This window comes from Chiloscyllium punctatum, chromosome 9, assembly GCF_047496795.1.
Source record: "Chiloscyllium punctatum isolate Juve2018m chromosome 9, sChiPun1.3, whole genome shotgun sequence".
NCBI classification, from domain to species: domain Eukaryota; kingdom Metazoa; phylum Chordata; class Chondrichthyes; order Orectolobiformes; family Hemiscylliidae; genus Chiloscyllium; species Chiloscyllium punctatum.
This window is the reverse complement of record NC_092747.1, coordinates 123,594,853-123,612,914: the sequence shown is the minus strand read 5'-3', so window position 1 is coordinate 123,612,914 and position 18,062 is coordinate 123,594,853.

Genomic DNA, 18,062 nt, shown 5'->3' with positions numbered 1-18,062 from the left:
CTCTTGCTGAGATATTTGTATCATCAATAGTCACAAGTGAGGTGTCGGAAGACTGGAGGTTGGCAAAGTGTGGTGCCACTGTTTAAGAAGGGCGATAAAGACAAGCCAGGGAACTACAGACCAGTGAGCCTGACCTCGGTGGTGGGCAAGTTGTTGGAGGGAATCCTGAGGGACAGGATGTACATGTATTTGGAAAGGCAAGGACTGATTCAAGATAGTCAACATTGCTTTCTGCGTGGGAAGTCATGTCTCACAAACTTGACTGAGTTTTTTGAAGAAGCAACAAAGAAGATTGATGAGAGCAGAGCAGTAGATGTGATCTATATGGACTTCAGTAAAGCGTTCGACAAGGTTCCCCATGGGAGACTGATTAGCAAGGTTAGATCTCATGGAATACAGGGAGACCTAGCCACTTGGATACAGAACTGGCTCAAAGGTAGAAGACAGAGGGTGGTGGTGGAGGGTTGTTTTTCAGACTGGAGGCCTGTGACCAGTGGAGTGCCACAAGGATCGGTGCTGGGCCCTCTACTTTTTGTCATTTACAAAAATGATTTGGATGTGAGCATAAGAGGTACAGTTAGTATGTTTGCAGATGACACCAAAATTGGAGGTGCAGTGGACAGCGAAGAGGGCTACCTCAGATTACAACAGGATCTGGACCAGATGGGCCAATGAGCTGAGAAGTGGCAGATGGAGTTTAATTCAGATAAATGCGAGGTGCTGCATTTTGGGAAAGCAAATCTTAGCAGGACTTATACACTTAATGGTAAGGTCCAAGGGAGTGTTGCTGAACAAAGAGACCTTGGAATGCAGGTTCATAGCTCTTTGAAAGTGGAGTCGCAGGTAGATAGGATAGTGAAGAAGCTGTTTGGTATGCTTTCCTTTATTGGTCAGAGTATTGAGTACAGGAGTTGAGAGGTCATTTTGCAGCTGTACAGGACATTGGTTAGGTCACTGTTGGAATATTGCATGCAATTCTGGTCTCCTTCCTATCAGAAAGATGTTGTGAAACTTGAAAGGGTTCAGAAAAGAGTTACAAGGATGTTGCCAGGGTTGGAGGATTTGAGCTACAGGGAGAGGCTGAACAGGCTGGGGCTGTTTTCTCTGGAGCGTCAGAGGCTGAGGGGTGACCTTATAGAAGTTTACAAAATTATGAAGGGCATGGATAGGGTAAATAGACAAAGTCTTTTCCCTGGGGTGGGGGAGTCCAGAAGTAGAGGGCGTAGGTTTAGGGTGAGAGGGGAAAGATATAAAGGAGACCTAAGGGGCAGCTTTTTCACACAGGGGGTGGTACGTGTATGGAATGAGCTGTCAGAGAATGTGGTGGACGCTGGTACAATTGCAATATTTATGAGGCATTTGGATGGGTATATGAATAGGATGGGTTTGGAGGGATATGGGCTGGGTGCTGGCAGATGGGACTAGATTGGGTTGGTATATCTGGTTGGCATGGACAGGTTGGATGGAAGGGTGCGCTTCCATGCTGTACATCTCTATGACTCTATGACTCTATGATCACCAGATGAACGTGTTTGTTACAAAACAATTAACTGAACAAATACCCACACTAGTTACCCTTCCTGCCACCAATGAGATTCTTGTAGTAAAAATGCCAGGTGTTGAACTTCCAAATGTATGGAATTTATGATAGAGTACTGTGCAGGAACTTCTCATCTTTGATCATGATGCAGATTTTCATGGTGGTCCTATTCCCTCGAAGTTGTTGGTGAAAGTATACTTTCCACAGTGACCCTGAGATCTCATTGTCCAAGGAGAAACAAGGCAAGTGGAAAAGTGATACAACTCCCTGTAAAAAGACAGATTTCTAACCTGCCAGTAGTCATATGTCCTTAGGGCCTCACCTCTGGATTGTCTTCAGACTGTTTTTCATTTTTCTAATAGATTCATCCCTGGATCAGGGAGCGAGTTCTCCTTTATGTTCACAGCGGGGTGAATCAGATAGTTATAATGTTCTTCATAGGAGTCAGTGTTTCATCTGTCAAGGCCTTGTTTTAAGCTTTTCCCAAGAAAGCCCAGAAACTATTGGACACTGACACCTTCTGTGATACAGACAGGGACGACAGGGAAGTAAAAGATAAATGAAAACTATAATCAATACGTGGAGTTAACAGCTTGTGGGGAGGCTAAACTGGGGTGGATAGTGTAGTGTAAAGGGCTAACTGTACCAATACTTAGGTAATAGCTACTGAGCATCTGCGCAAGCAGCTCCATTATGATAATGTTAGATCACCTGGGACTGAGAACTGATGGAAAAATGCACTCTTGAAACTATACTCTAATAAGCTTTTGTACATAGTTCATTGACAATAAATGTTAACGATTTTCACTAGCATTGTTTTTAGCTCGCAAATATCTCAAATTCCTCAAAGTAGCTAATGATATTCCGACAGCCATGCCCACCCATACTATTTTTCTGATGGGGTAGGAGAGAAAAGCTGGAATGGAGGACTATTGCCTCCCAGAGCAGATTCGTGGCTAACATGGAGCTTGCCGCATTCAAAGGCCCACCACCATCCATTGACCCAGTTTAAACCCTGAGTATTAGACACCCTCTCCTTACCTCCCTCACCACCTCCCACTCCCTATTCTGTCTCTGTGTCACACACTGGTCAAAATGGCAACTGATGAGGATCAGGTGGCAATTTTGGATTTCTGGACACATGTGATCTTTTACCTCTGCCATCTTACATGAATCCACATTGGTCTGGCAAAATTCAGGTATGGTTTCTAAAGCATTTACCAAATTCGCATTTGTATTACATTTATCAAGTCTGGGGAGCACATTGGGCCATTATTAAGTATTAAAATCATTAACCATTTTTTGCTATGAGTTTAGACACGAGCTCACATCTTTGAGAGTATTTGCAATGTTTGAATGGCTCCACTAATGAAGACAGTTTCAGCCCATCTCATAACTTTTCACTGGTGACTCTATAAATTCTTCCTTTCAAAGATTCTATTTCTTTTGCTGTGTAAGTCTACATCTATGTCAAGGTTTTTAAGAATGGTTTTCAGGTTAAAGAAAGCGTGACAAAGCAATAAAACTTTTCAGAGAAAGATGCTCTTTGCTGTTTTTCAAAATGCAAGGACTCCTGATTTTAGCATCATGACTCACCTGAATTTGAGATGCTTCGTGCTTCATTAGTACCCCTCAGACTTATCAGGAAAGCAAAGAATTCAGCAACACAATGATCAGTGAAAAGTGGGTTCAAATAACAAGCTGACTTTTTTGTTATTCACACATTGACCTCACATCAAAGTTAAATGGGAAGAAAATGTTCTAACATTTGCAACATTACAAATGATGTGGTAAAGTGCTTGATGTTTTGCTGTAAGTAACTTTAGTTATTCCACTTCTTCTGTCTGTCATAGCATGATGCTCAGCCAAGGACAAGAGATATACAGATAGGACAACACACTATTGTCATCCTTAGATTTCTGCAAACACCCTTCACATGAAGAATATGGGATGATGGTAAAGTGGAGTTTGAATAGAGTTACAAGGGAGAGGATGACACCAGCATCCTGAATGGTTTCACCAATGGCAGTTGCAAAGATCTCAGTGAAAGATGAGTCACTAATTTGGAGCATTATCTCCTGCAGCAGTTGAGGAAATCCTTGTCTCCTGCTAGTTATTTACTGCCTCCTCCTGTTGGCTGTTACCTTGTCCTGCAAAGCTGAGAGATTGAGAAGAATAGGGAACTGTGTCTGGGTGATGCACCTGCTGTTGTATGAATCAATGGGCACTTCCGAACACTGTATGATGTGGATGTAGGATTGTAGGAGGACATGTTCAAAGGTGAGGTGAAACTTTGAACATTAGGTACAACTCCTAATTGCTAGACCTTGCTGATGGGCAACTCATATGGATGTGGAGAACTAAGCAGTGCATGAGATGGATGGTACCATAACTAAGGAATGGCATTTAAAGTTTTGATCACTGATCTTCATCACTCATGTAAGATCATGGTAGTTTTTCTGAAACTGCAGTAAGGTCCACAGAGTCAGATTCTTTGGATTTACCGATCTGTTCCTATTGCTGTTGTAGTTCGTACTTGAGGACTTCCTCCATTCCCTTGCGTTTGCTCCTTTCCACCTCAGGCCACAGTGCTCTGTCAGGAATCCTCTTTTCAGTCAGTTCCTCCATTGTTTTGAAGAACTGCAGATCAGATTTCATTAGAACATAGAAAAGTACAGCACAGAACAGGCCCTTCGGCCCATGATGGTGTGCAGAGGATTATTCCTAATCTAAAATAAAATAACCTAACCTACGCATCCCTTAATTCACTGCTATCCATGTGCACGTCCAGCAGTCGCTTAAATGTCCCTAATGACTCTGCTTCCACCACCACCATTGGCAATGCATTCCATGCATTCACAATTCTTTGTGTAAAGAACCTATCTCTGACGTTTCCTCCATACTTTCCTCCTAATACTTTAAAACAATGACCCCTCGTGCCAGTCAATCCTGCCCTGGGGAAAAGTCTCTAGTTTATGTACTCTATCCATGCCTCTCATTACCTTGTATACCTCGATCAGGTTACCTCTCTTCTTCCTCCTCTCCAGCAAGAAAAGTCCAAGCTTAGTCAACCTCTCTTCATAAGACAAGCCCTCCAGTTCAGGCAGCATCCTGGTAAACCTTCTTTGTACTCTCTCCAAAGCCTCTGTATCTTTCCTTTGGGTAGGGTGACCAGAACTGGACACAATATTCCAAGTGTGGTCTCACCAGGGCCTTGTAGAGCTGCAGCCAAACCTCGCAGCTCTTAAACTCGATCCCCCTGTTAATGAAAGCCAAAACACCATATGCCTTCTTAACAACCCTATCCACTTGGGTGGCAACTTTGAGGGATCTATGTACTTGCACACCCAGATCCCTCTGTTCCTCCACACCGCCAAGAATCCTGTCTTTAATCCTCTATTCAGCATTTGAGTTCAACCTTCCAAAATGCATCACTTTGCATTTATCCAGGTTGAACCCCATCTGCCATTTCTCAGGCCAGCTCTGCATCCTGTCTATGTCACGCTGCAGCCTGCAATAGTCCTCAATACTATCGACGACACCTTCAACCTTTGTGTCATCTGCAAATTTACTAACCCATCCTTCAACCTCCTCATCCAAGTCATTTATAAAATCTATAAAGAGCAGAGGGCCAAGAACAGAGCCCTGCGGGACCCCACTCAACACTGACCTCCAGGCAGAATACTTTCATCTACAACCACAGCCAACCTTCTGTCAGCCTGAATTCTGAATCTAGAGTCAAGATTAGAGTGGTGCTGAAAAAGCACGGCAAGTCATGCAGCATCCTTGGAGCAGGAAAATTAATGTTTTGGGCAGAAGCTGATCGTCAGGAAAGGCATTTCCCTGCTCCTCGGATGCTGCCTGACCTGCTTTTCCAGCACCACTCTAATCTTGACTCTGATCTCCAGCATCTGCAGTCCTCACTTTCACCCAATTCTGAATCCAGACAACCAAATCTCCCTGTACCCCATACTTCCTGACTTTATGAATGAGCCTGCCATGGGGAACCTTATCAAATGCCTTGCTGAAGTCCACATACAACACATCCACTGCTCGACCTTAATCGATCTGTCTTATCACCTCCTCAAAGAACTCAATAAGATTTGTGAGGTATGACCTGACCCTCACAAAGCCATACTAACTGCCTTTAATCACACTATGCTTTTCCAAATTGTCATAAATCCTATCCCTCAGAATTCTTTCCAAAACCTTGCTGACCACAGACGTACAACTGAATAGTCTGTAATTGCCCAGGGATTTCCTTATTCCCTTTCTTGAAAAGAGGAACAACATTTGCCTCCCTCCAATCCTCTGGTACAACTCCCATGGAGAATGAGGAAGCAAAGATCTTTGCTAGTGCCTTAGCAAAATCCTTTCTCGCTTCCCGGAGCAGCCTAGGATAAATCTGGTCTGGCCCTGAGGACTTATCAATCTTAATGTTTGCCAAAATTTCCAGCATAGCAACTTCATCAATCTTGATCTGCTCAACCCTGTTTCCCAGCTCCTCAAAGTTCTCATTCACAACAAGGTCCCTTTCCTTAGTGAAAATTGAAGCAAAAAAACTCATTTAAGGCTTCCCCTATCTGCTCAGACTCCATGCACCATTTCCCTACATTATCCCTGATCAGCCCTATCTTCTGCCTGATCATTCTCTTATTCCTCATGTATGAGTAAAATGCCTTTGGGTTCTCCCTAATCCTTCCTGCCAAGGCTTTTTCCTGCCCCCTCCTTAGCTCTCCTCAGTCCATTTCTGAGCTCCTTTCTAGTAAGCCTTTAATCTCTAAAACTGCGCTAGATCCTTGCTTCCTCCACCTTACGTAAGCTGCCTTCTTCCTTTTGACGAGAAGCTCCTCTGTTCTCGTCATCCATAACCTTACCCCTTTATACCTGTCTCAGAACAACAAATTTGTGCATCACTCAAAACAACCGCTCCTTAAACAATCCCCACATGTCTGTTTTGCCCTTTCTGTGGAACAATTGCTCCCAGTACTTCACAACTCCTTTCTGATAGCGTCATAATTTTCTTTTCCCCAATTAAATGTCTTCCCTCGGTAACTGCTCCTTTCCCTCACCAAGGCTATGGTAAATGTGAGGCAGCTGTAGTCACTGTCATCACCGCGAGACACCGTCCTGGCTCGTTACTGAGCACCAAATCCAAAATGGCCTCTCCCCTTGTCGGTCTGTCTATATACTGTCTATATAAACCCTCCCAAACACACCTGACAAAAACAGCTCCATCTCCCAAACCATCTGCACTTAGAAGGTTCCAGTCGATATTGGGAAAGTTGAAGTCACCCACAACAATCCTTAGTCTAGCCTTATGTGGATCTGGGCCTGTTTTCAAGTATAGGATTATTCAATACTGAGCTGCATGGCCCAACCAGGGAGATTGAAGTTTGCCTGTTAAATGAATCACCTGAACTGGAGACAGGGTAACTCCACATTGTGGTCTCCATTCCAGAACGGTGATCATATTTAAGCCCTACTGGAGGAGCAACACTGGGATCACTGAACCCCGACATTCTCTACTTCTGTCTGCTTTTCTTGTCTTTATCCTTCCTTCTCCTTTTTGTTTAGCTTATTTTATTATATTTTCTTCAAAGACATTGCTGTTATCTTGTGTTGAAGGAGGAAGCATCAGGCCACAGCAACGTCAGGTGGAACTGGGCACGGCTCCAGCCCAGCCCAAAGTCTCCCATTGAGTGAGGAGCAGGTCCCAGGCTTAATCCCCTGGCCCAGACTCGCAGGCTAAGCTGAGGCTCCATGTGTGTGACTAGGCCCGGATGGCTGATGGCAGAGACAGTGATGGTATTGAGTTTGGTGCCAGTGCAAGACGTCTGTGGCACTGTCAGTGGCTGCATTGGTGAAGTCAGCACAATGTGAACTCATGGCAATGGCAGCATTAGTGAAGGTGAGATGGCACCGGAGAGTGGTGATATTTTGTTCGAGTGGCAGCAGTGTGGTGAAGTGCGGCTACAGACGATGTTGTGGTGAACTGTGGTTACAGACGGCGGCGTGGTGAAGCACGGTTACAGGCAGCAGTATGGTGGAGCACAGTTACAGATGCCGTGGCGAAGCATAGTTACTGTGGCGGCCTGGTGAATCACGATTATAGGCAGTGGTGTGGTGAATCACAGTTACAGGCAGCAGTGTGGTGAAGTGCGGTTACAGGCTGTGTGCTGAAGCATAGTTCTGGTGGCGTGGTGAAGCGTGGTCACAGGCAGTGTTGTCGGTTTAGATTAGATTCCCTACAGTAAGGAAACAGGCCCTTTGGCCCAACAAGTCCATACCGACCCTCCGAAGAGTAACCCACCCTTGACGAATGCACGTAACACTATGGGCAATTTAGCATGGCCAATTCACCTGACCTGCACATCTTTGGACTGTGGGATCTGAGGTATCAGGCTGAGCTCGAAGTGAGAGATGTTCGACAACACACTTCACATTATTGGGATAAGATTATAAGATAAACTTTATTGTTTTATTCTTCTGACTTTATATTCTATGTTTTGATTTGTTTTCTGTATTTTAAGGTGGCACTAGGAGAAGGATGACACTAAACAACACTTTTCACTGTATTATATGACAATAAGCAGATTAAAAAATTCCTTTTTTGAAGAAGGTTTTTTGTGAGACCTTGCTGCATGAATAGGATGTGAGTGTCACTACCTAGCTCAGCATCTGATGCCCATTCCAAATTACCCTAAAACTGACTGGCTCTTGAGGCCATTTCAGAGGGCACTTAAGAGTCAGTGATGCAGCCCTGGGTGTGAAGTCATGTGCAGACCAGGCCAGGTTAGGATGTCAGATTTCCTTCCCAAAAGGACATTAATGAACCAGAGGATTACAAAGTCAAACAATGATGCATATCGTTAGCTTCTAATTCCAGATTTTATCAATTCAAATGTTACCATTGGCCATGTGGATTTCAAACCCATATTGCCAAAATGTTAGCCTAAGGCTCTAGAATTCTAGCCCAGTGGCACAATCACTAGAGCACACTCAGAGAATTAATCTTTGGCTGTAAACTACTCCGGAGATCATGAATCTGTAAAATGAGATAAATGTTCCTCTCCGTGTTACAGAGGTGTAGAGGTTATCTTTAAGCAGATTTTATCAGTGACATCTTGCCCAGAGAATGCAGTGTGACAAGGAGCAACAGTCTCTTGTTGGGAAGAGGAAATGCCAGCATGTTTTCCGTGCATTACATAACCAAAGCATCTGGGAGTGAAGGATTTAATTGCAGCGCAAGTCCTTTACAATAGACTTGATCATCATGAAAAGACCTGTGTACTGAATGTTACAATCACAGAAAGCGCACACCTGGCCAAAATTTTCAGATGACAAAATGCTCAAGTGCCGAAAGCATTCAATCTGAAATGGTGCCCCTCTTTGTGTTCAGCATTCAGTATGAGCATGGTGCAATTATATAGCACCTGTATTAATGCTAAGGCAACCCAACAGACTTCACAGGAGCATCACAAAGCAAAATTTGACACTGAATTATGTGAGAAGGTATGAAGGCGAAGACCCAAGAACTTGACCAAAGAAGAAGGAATGACAAGCGAGGGGGCCAAGAGTTCAAAGACAGAATTGAAGAGCTGAGCATCATGTCAGCTGAATGTATGGCAATCAATAATGGAAAAACTAAAACTTTGGGATCACACAACTGGACAAAATTACAACAGTGCAGATAGATTGTGGAGTTGGCAGTGATAAGCAAGGATGAGGCCTTGAGGAATTTAGAACCAAAGTGAGAATTCAGGGCACAGGAGTGTAGTGGGTTAACAGGGGAGGTGGTCTAACTGTCAGGTTGGATGTGGATGGTGGGTGGAAGGTTGAGATTTAATGGAAACTGGTTTAGGATTTGGAGTGGGAGTGTATAAAGGAATGGGAGTAGGTGAAGTGTGGGGTTTGACTGGCATTGAGGAGGAAAGGTTATCGAGAGTGCGAGTGGATGGGTGGGATTGGGGCGTTGCTGGGTGCTTGGAGATTGGAGAGTCAGGGGGATGGGGGGAGGTTGGTCAGGAGGTTGGCAATAGCACAGGTGGGGGAGGGGGTGGGGAATTATTTGGCAAATTTACTTCAGTTTCCCCTGCAAGCCACTTCTAACCCAGGTCTTGAGATGATTCGTGGCATAAGTGTCCTGGAGTAAATATTTTGGACAGGTTTCATACATCTAACCTAAATCCGAAACAGCGGAGTGAATGTAAGAGATATCTATGGAAGGGCCTGGGAAATGTATCTCTTCCTATTAGAAGTTTGAAATTTCTGTTTGGGTTGAATGTAGGTACACATAACTTCTCTGGCTCCTGCCCACCAGAGCAATGACCATCTGAAACCTCTTTGCTCCTAAAGAAATATTATCTAATAGCTTACACAGAATCTACGGCACAGAATCAAGACATATAATTTATAGAGCAAAGTTAAAAAATCATTTGATGGTGAAGGACTGCACAGCAGACATTCACCAAGTCAGATTGAATCTTTGGATCAATAACCTTTTATCTAAACTGGGTAATATTACATGAGAATGGTTTGTCAGCAAATGCAGGACCAGTGTAGGCCGTGGGGCAGAGAAACCGGAGAAGACACGGTTCTAACTGAAGAGTCGTCGGCTCAAAACGATAGCTCTGTGCTTTTTTCCCACATCCTCAGACACTGCCTTGCCACAGTGCCTCAGCTTCTGACATGAGCATGGTACCTCTGCGATCCACTTCCAGGATGTTTCTGCATTTTACAGTTGCACTTCTCAGCACGTCTGCATTGAGTATCGCGATGTGGTTGCAAGGACCTTGTCCAGGTAAAGACAGGAAGCCGGCTCATGCACTGGACCAGGCTATATCTCAGGGGAGCTGTCCTTACTATCTCAGCAATCACACACATAGCACCTAACTGGATCATCATGACTACCTTGCCATACCTTGCACTAAGTATATCAGTGCCTCACCCAGAGTTCTGCTGCATTGACTTGCTGTTTAATACAGTCCCCAAAACCAGGTTTCTTGTCCTGCTTGTCATTGAATCATAGAATCCCTACAGGGTGGAAACAGGTCCATTAGCCCAACAAGTCCCCACCAACGCTCCAAAGAGTAACCCACCCAGACCTATTCCCCAATTTTTAATCCCAGATTAGTGCACTCAACCTACACACCGCTGAACACCATGGACAAGTTAGCATGGCCAAATCACCTAACCTGCACATATTTGGACTGTGGGAGGAAACCCACACAGACACAGGGAGAATGTACAAACTCCATACAAACGTCATCTGGGGCAGGAATCAAACCTGGGTCCCTGGGGCTGTGAGGCAGTAGTGCTAACCACTGAGCTACCATGTCACCCCAGATAGAGGGGAGACAGAGGGAAAGCAGACAGAGGGGAGGCGGGGGAAAGGAGACAGAGGGGAGGCAGTGGGAAAGGAGACAGAGGGGAGGCAGGGGGAAAGGGGACAGAGGGGAGGCAGGGGGAAAGGAGACAGAGGGGAGGCAGGGGAAATGAGACAGAGGGGAAGCAGGGGAAAGGGGACAGAGGGGAGGCAGGGGAAAGGAGACAGAGGGGAGGCAGGGGAAAAGGGGAAAGAGGGGAGTCAGGGGGAAAGGGGACAGAAGGGAGGCGGGGGAAAGGGGACAGAGGGGAGTCAGGGGGAAAGGGGACAGAAGGGAGGCGGGGGAAAGGGGACAGAGGGGAGGCAGGGGGAAAGGAGACAGAGGGGAGGCAGGGGGAAAGGAGACAGAGGGGAGGCAGGGGGAAAGGGGACAGAAGGGAGGCAGCGGGAAAGGGGACAGAGGGGAGTCAGGGGGAAAGGGGACAGAAGGGAGGCAGCGGGAAAGGAGACAGAGGGGAGGCAGGGGGAAAGGGGACAGAGGGGAGGCAGGGGGAAAGGAGACAGAGGGGAGGCAGGGGGAAAGGGGACAGGGGGGAGGCAGGGGGAAAGGCGACAAAGGGGAGGCAGGGGGAAAGGGGACAGAGGGGAGGCAGGGGGAAAAGGGACAGAGGGGAGGCGGGGGAAAGGGGACAGAGAGGAGGCAGGGGGAAAGGGGACAGAGGGGAGGCAGGGGGAAAGGGGACAGAGGGGAGGTGGGGGGGAAAGGGGATAGAGGGGAGGCAGGGGGAAAGGGGACAGAGGGGAGGCAGGGGGAAAGGGGACAGAGGGAAGGCAGGGGGAAAGGGGACAGAGGGGAGGTGGGGGGGAAAGGAGACAGAGGGGAGGTAGGGGGAAAGGGGACAGAGGTGAGACAGCTTGCGGCTGCAAGCCCAGGGCCAGCAGTGAGGTGCTGTCAAAGCGATGGGGCATTAAGCTCAGGAAGGGATGTGGCCAGAATCCTCTGGCAAATGCTAAAAGCTCTTGGGTGGGGAGCTTTTGAAGTGTAGTGCAGTTTCCTTACCTCTGAACCAGGAGGCCAGGTTCAAGTCCCACACACTGCTGAGCACATGGGCAGGCTTCGTATCCTTGTGGTTAGTAGTCAGAATCAGTCGTCTGTGAAGATGGGATTTACAATGCAGCGGGGAGGAGAAATTTTGAGGTGCAGTGTTTGGAGTCAGTCACTGAGGTTACTCGGTGGTAGGATGGGCCGATAAACAAAAACCCAATTTGAAAGGACTATTTCATCCTAATTAAGCTCAATAGTGTAACGGCCTCTAGCTCTCACCACTCATGATCCTCCAGTCACCACACATTCCTCATGATGTGTCCATCTCCTTTCACCAACCTCTCTTTGCTTCCCATAATTCCTATGGTAATACCTGCCTCTCCACATTCCCTCCATGAGACTCCTTACCAAGCTACAGCACTCCCACGATCACTCACTCACTACTTACCTCCTGGTTCATCTTGATGAGCCCATGCTTCCTGTAGTGATCTATTTACTAACATGATGTTCTTAAAAGACATTTGGCCTCCCCTTTATGCTGTTGGTTAATCATTTGAAAGTTTTGCTCCGTATTTTTTGCATTACGGTCAGTTCTTCGCTGTGTTCGGAGCCTGACATTTATTGCATGCCTCCTTTTCCTGTTTCAATTTAATTTCTGTACTTTTATTCAAATATGTGTATTATCGCTTTGGATACCTTTTGTGTGTGCCTTGTCTGTACTAACCTACTGTTTCTCTGAAGACCTCCCGTTGCTGATTTCCTGTTTAACCTGTCAATCTTTGATGGTAATCCTCCTGCACAAGTTCTTTCTTCAATGCATCGAAATTAGCCTTTCTCCTGTTGATTATTTTCAACCATGTGTGTCAGAAAAAAATAGAAAAAGACCTTATGAAGTCACACAGCATTTAAAGTGAATTAACTACTGATCTGCACTCACTGTTAAAAACAACATTGAAACCAATTTTTGATAAAATAAGATGACAGAAATAGCAATTGGCCATAGGATCTATTGTCAAGGATGTTGGTTGAGGGTGAATATTGATGGATCATTGGGAGAATGCTTATTTTGAAAGTGAGCCATAGGATAGAGAGAGCAACAGGAGAGCAATTGAATTTGATGTATGAAAAGCATACCTTTGACCCTATAACATGGAATCTCCTCTGTGGGTCAGTGCTGACTCAATGGACCAAATGGCCTCTTTACGCACTGTAGGCATTCTATGATTCAATGATGAAGTCTCAGCCTGGATTATGTGTTCAGCCCTGAGGAATGGGACTTGAACTAACAATATTATTGACTCATAGATCAAAATATTACCCACTTAACACTCAGGAATATTTTTCCTTTTCTATTTGCTTTTTAGATATGTGTGCCCACTCAGTCTAGGTTTCTGAGGACCTGATACAATACTCTCTGGTGTTGTGTGATTTTTAACTTCTCTACCTTTAACTGCACATTGATAGCTTGATGTTCCTTAACTTCAACCTCAGAAAGTGTTCACTGCTGAACAGATTTGTATTTTCCATTTCATTCACCAGCCATCTGTATGATCTGTCTGACTGATGTGGTCAATTTGCTGTCTAACTGCGTACACAGGGTCATATCTGTCCAGACTAATTCCAGATTATATCATCACTGCCATATACTGTGGAGACTTTGATCCCATCAGTCTGGACAAAATTGAAATTCAGAAGCCAGAGGTAAGAAGACCCTGTACTAATTTACTGCGTCATTTTGCCTTCACAAAAGCATTTTTTCTCCAAAGCAGATAGTAATCACAATAAACATGACTGCTGGGAAGTGAAGAGCTGTAATGCTTTAGATGTATGCAGCAAGGCTTTTGCAGTACCTGATATTTACAAAATAATGTGGGCTACAAGCTTTAAGCATTCAGAAACTGCAAACTCATAGCTAAAAACGGCCTCACAAGGAATCAGTTTTTATGAAAAAAAAACAGGAAATATGTCACACAATGTATTGGGAATATTTAAATAAGCTGCAAGTCATGCTGTTCCCATTTCAAATGAGGGCTTCAAGGGAGGGCCATTAATAAGTAATTTAGTATAACCCCACAAATGACCCTTTCTTCCAAATAAGCTTCCTTTCATTTCTGGTTCCACTGTAGTTTGAATTATACAGACTAATCAATTATGACTCGCAGTTTTTGGCCTTTACAAAATGTCACAGGTTTAAGGCAATCAACAGTTCTTTTTTTAACAAAGAAGATCAAAATCTCACATTTATACAACATCTTCAATGCAACAAAATGCATAAAGTCACTTCACAGAAATGTTAGGAAACACAGTTTGAAACTTAATCACATAAGGATAGATTAAAGCTGTATGTTAATCAAAGAGAGAGGTTTTAATATGGGTTTTCGAGAAAACAGCAGGGAAGAGGGGAGAGTTTGAAACATTGGGCGCTGAAGGCATAACCACCAACGGCAAAGTGGTGAAACCTGGGATTGTGCAGGATGCTCAACGTGGACAGGTATACCTATCTCGAAAAGTTGTGGCACTGGAGGACGTTACTGGGCAAGAGAGAGAAAAGACCATTTAAAAACAAGAATGGAATTTTAAATCAGATCATTGCTGAACTAGAAGCCAGTGTCAATTAGAGACCACAGGGGATAGATGAATGATAGGCCTCATGCAGGCTGCAATGTTTTGGAATGTTTTATGCTTAAACAGGTTGGTGAAGAGTGAGGTGGGAGAGGCAAGTTTAGAGATAACAAATACATAGATGACAGTCTGTGCAGCTGAGTTAGACAATTTTTGTCTCTGTATGGCCAGAATTACTGAATATTCTCAGATACTTCTCTCGTACTTCAAGCCTAACACAGAATTCACCAGCTTCCAAATTTCCCCACCCCCCCCACTCCATCCCAGATCCAACCCTCTGACTTGACACCGCCCCCTTAACCTGTCCAACCTGTCCATCATCCTTCCCACCTATCCACTCCACCCTTCTCACATGACTTATTACAAATACCTCCCACCTGTATTCACCCAGCACCTTCCCAGCTACCTTCCCCCCAGCCCCACCCCCTCCCACTATTTATCTCTTAGCCCTCTTCCCCCGCTCCAGTCCTGCTTGAAATGTTGAATTGTCTGCTCCTCGGATGCAGCCTGACCTGCTGTGCTTTTCCCGGCACCCCACTCTATCTACTTGGACTCTCCAGCATCTGCAAGTCCTCCTCAGCACTCCCTGGATATCGGCGTTACATTTGCTCAATTTCAGCAATGGCTGATTACAATAGTTCATGTTGGCTCTGGACAAAGTGCAATAATCAACATCGTGAACATCCTCAGCTTCAACTGACTAGATTGCACTATGCAGGACCTGTTCCACTACAGTTGAGGTCTTTTGAATAGCAGACACTGCAATTATACCAAGACCTGTACATACTGGGATTCCTGCCATTGCTGCACCATTGGTATCTACCTGGTAGAAGGTGAGAAGCTCTGGCGATTTACTGTATTAGCACACGCCATGTGTTTCTGCCAGTGTAAGGAATGGAAGTCCGAAATGTTGTAAGGTGATCAATTATGACCCATGAAGGTGGTAATGCTGGATAAGGCAGAACAAAATGAAAGCTGGCTTCATAACTCAAGTGTTTAATTTGCTTTAATTGGTTATTTTGGTGGTTAGACACTCCACGTTGTATCAAGAAACAGTTGAAGGTACTGGATACTGCAAAAAAGGCTCTGGAATCTGACACCATTCCATAAGTATTAGTGAAGAACTGTGCTCCCTAAGTAGCCATGTCCCTGGCCAAACTGTCTCAGTCACACTGGTGTTTGACATGCTCCTGATGTGTAACTCCCATTGATGCTACAGAAACAAGTATCTGTCAATCAAAAAATCTAGACTATTAAATGGTTAGAAAGATCTTCATAACAGCAAGACAAGCTAGATTCATTCCCCAACATTATCATTTTACAGATACACATTCTGGAGAAATCTCACTCCTTTCTCAATGCTTAAGATTTTCTGTAACTCTTGCTCTTGTTAACTCTCTCTTTAAATCCTTCCTAGCTAATCTGTAACTCTCCATCGCCTCATCTGAACCATCTCGTCTCAACATCACATAAGCCTCCCTCTTCCATTTAACAAGAGATGCAATTTCTTTATTTCCCTTTCTTTATCACTTCCTGCCTGACAGGGACACACCTACCAAGGACACGCAATAACTGTTCCTTAAACCAGCTCCATTGTCTACATCCCCTGCATTTTGCTACCCTATTCTATGCCTCCTAAGTCTTGCCTAATCGCATTATAATTGCCCTTGCCCCATTGGTAACTCTTGCCCTGTGGCATGTACCTACCCTTTTCCATCGCTAATCTAAATGAAACCGAATTATGGTCACTCTCTCCAAAGTGCTCACCTACCTCTAAATCAAACACCTGGCCTGGTTCATTACCAAGTACCAGGTCCAGTGTGGCCTCCCCTCTTGTCAGCCCTTCGACATACTATGTCAGGAAACCCTCCTGTACACATTGGATGAAAACTGATCCATCCAACGTACTAGAGTTATAGCATTTCCAGTCAATGTTGGGAAAGTTAAAGACCCCATCATGACCACCCTGTTCCTTTCACTCCTACCCAGAATCGTTTTGCCGATCCTCTCTTCCACATCCCTGGAACTCTGTGGAGGTCCATGAAAACAGTCCTGGCGGTGTGACCTCTCCTCTCCTGTTTCTAACCTCAGTCCATATTACCTCAGTAGACGAGTCCTTGACTAACAAGGCCGTGCCTCCACCTCTTTTACCACCTTCCCCGTTCTTAATGAAAGATCTCAACCCTGGAACCTGCAACATCCATTCCTGATCATGCTTTATCCATGTCTCCGAAATGGCCACAACATCAAAGTCCCAGGTACCTATCCACGCTGAAAGCTCACCTACCTAATTCTGGATACTTCTGGCGTTGAAGTAGACACACTTCAAACCAACTTGCTGTCTGCCACCATACTCCCGTGACCGTGAAATCCTGTCCATGCTCACCCTACTCTCATCCACCTGTGCATTGAAACTACACCTCAGGTTCCCATCCCCTTGCTGAGCTAGTTTAAACCCACCTGAATAGCACAAGTAAATTTCCCACCCAGGATATTAGTACCCCTCTGGTTCAAGTGAAGACCATCCTGTTTGTAGAGGTCCCTTCCCCAGCATGAGCCCAATTATTCATATTATTGAAACCCTCCCTGCTGCACTATCCCTGCAGCCATGCATTCAGATGATATCTCTCCTTATTCCTTGCCTTGCTATCATGTGGCATGAATAACAAACTAGAGATAACAACTCTGTTTGTTCTAGCTCTCAGCTTCCACCCTAGCTCCCTGAAATCCTGCCCTTACATCCTTATCCCTCTTTCTACCTATGTCCTTGGTATCTATGTGGGCCACAACTTGGGGCTGGTCATGATCAGAAACATAAAACTTCATCTTCACCAATAAACTTTTAATGAAGGACTCCTTTAAGATTGAAAGAGTAAGGGGAAATGAGATAAATATCCATATAAAAGTATAAAACATCACAAACAAATTGACCCTGGCACCTGGGAGGCAACACACCAACTGTGAGTCTTGTTCATTCCCAAAAAATCTTCTATCTGACCCTCTAACTGTTGAGTCCCCAATCACTAACACTCTCCACCTTTCCCTCTTTCACTTCTGTGCAACAGGGACAGAATCTGTGCCAGAGACTTGAACCCCACTGCATGTCCCTGATAAGCAGTTCCACCCCCAACAGTATCCAAAATGGTATACATGTTTTTCAGGGGAGCGACCACAGGGGATCCCTGCACTGACTGTGTTTTTACCCCTTCTAACAGTTACCCAGCTTTCTTCATGCCTAGGAGCAACTGCTTACCTGTAACTCTTATCTATCACAGCCTCTGCCTCCCGAATGATCCAAAGTTCATCCAGCACCTGCTCCAGTTCCCTAACGCTGTCTTGGAAGAGCGAGAGTTGGGTGCACTTCCTGCAGATGTACTTGGATGGGACACTAATAGCGTCCTTTACCTCAAGCATCATGCAGGAGGAACGTTCCTCTCCCTGCACTGCCATCCCAGCTAAGCCCATTATCAGAAATTAAAACAAGAGACGCTTACCTGATGTGTCCCTCGTGTTTAAGGTTAGAGGAA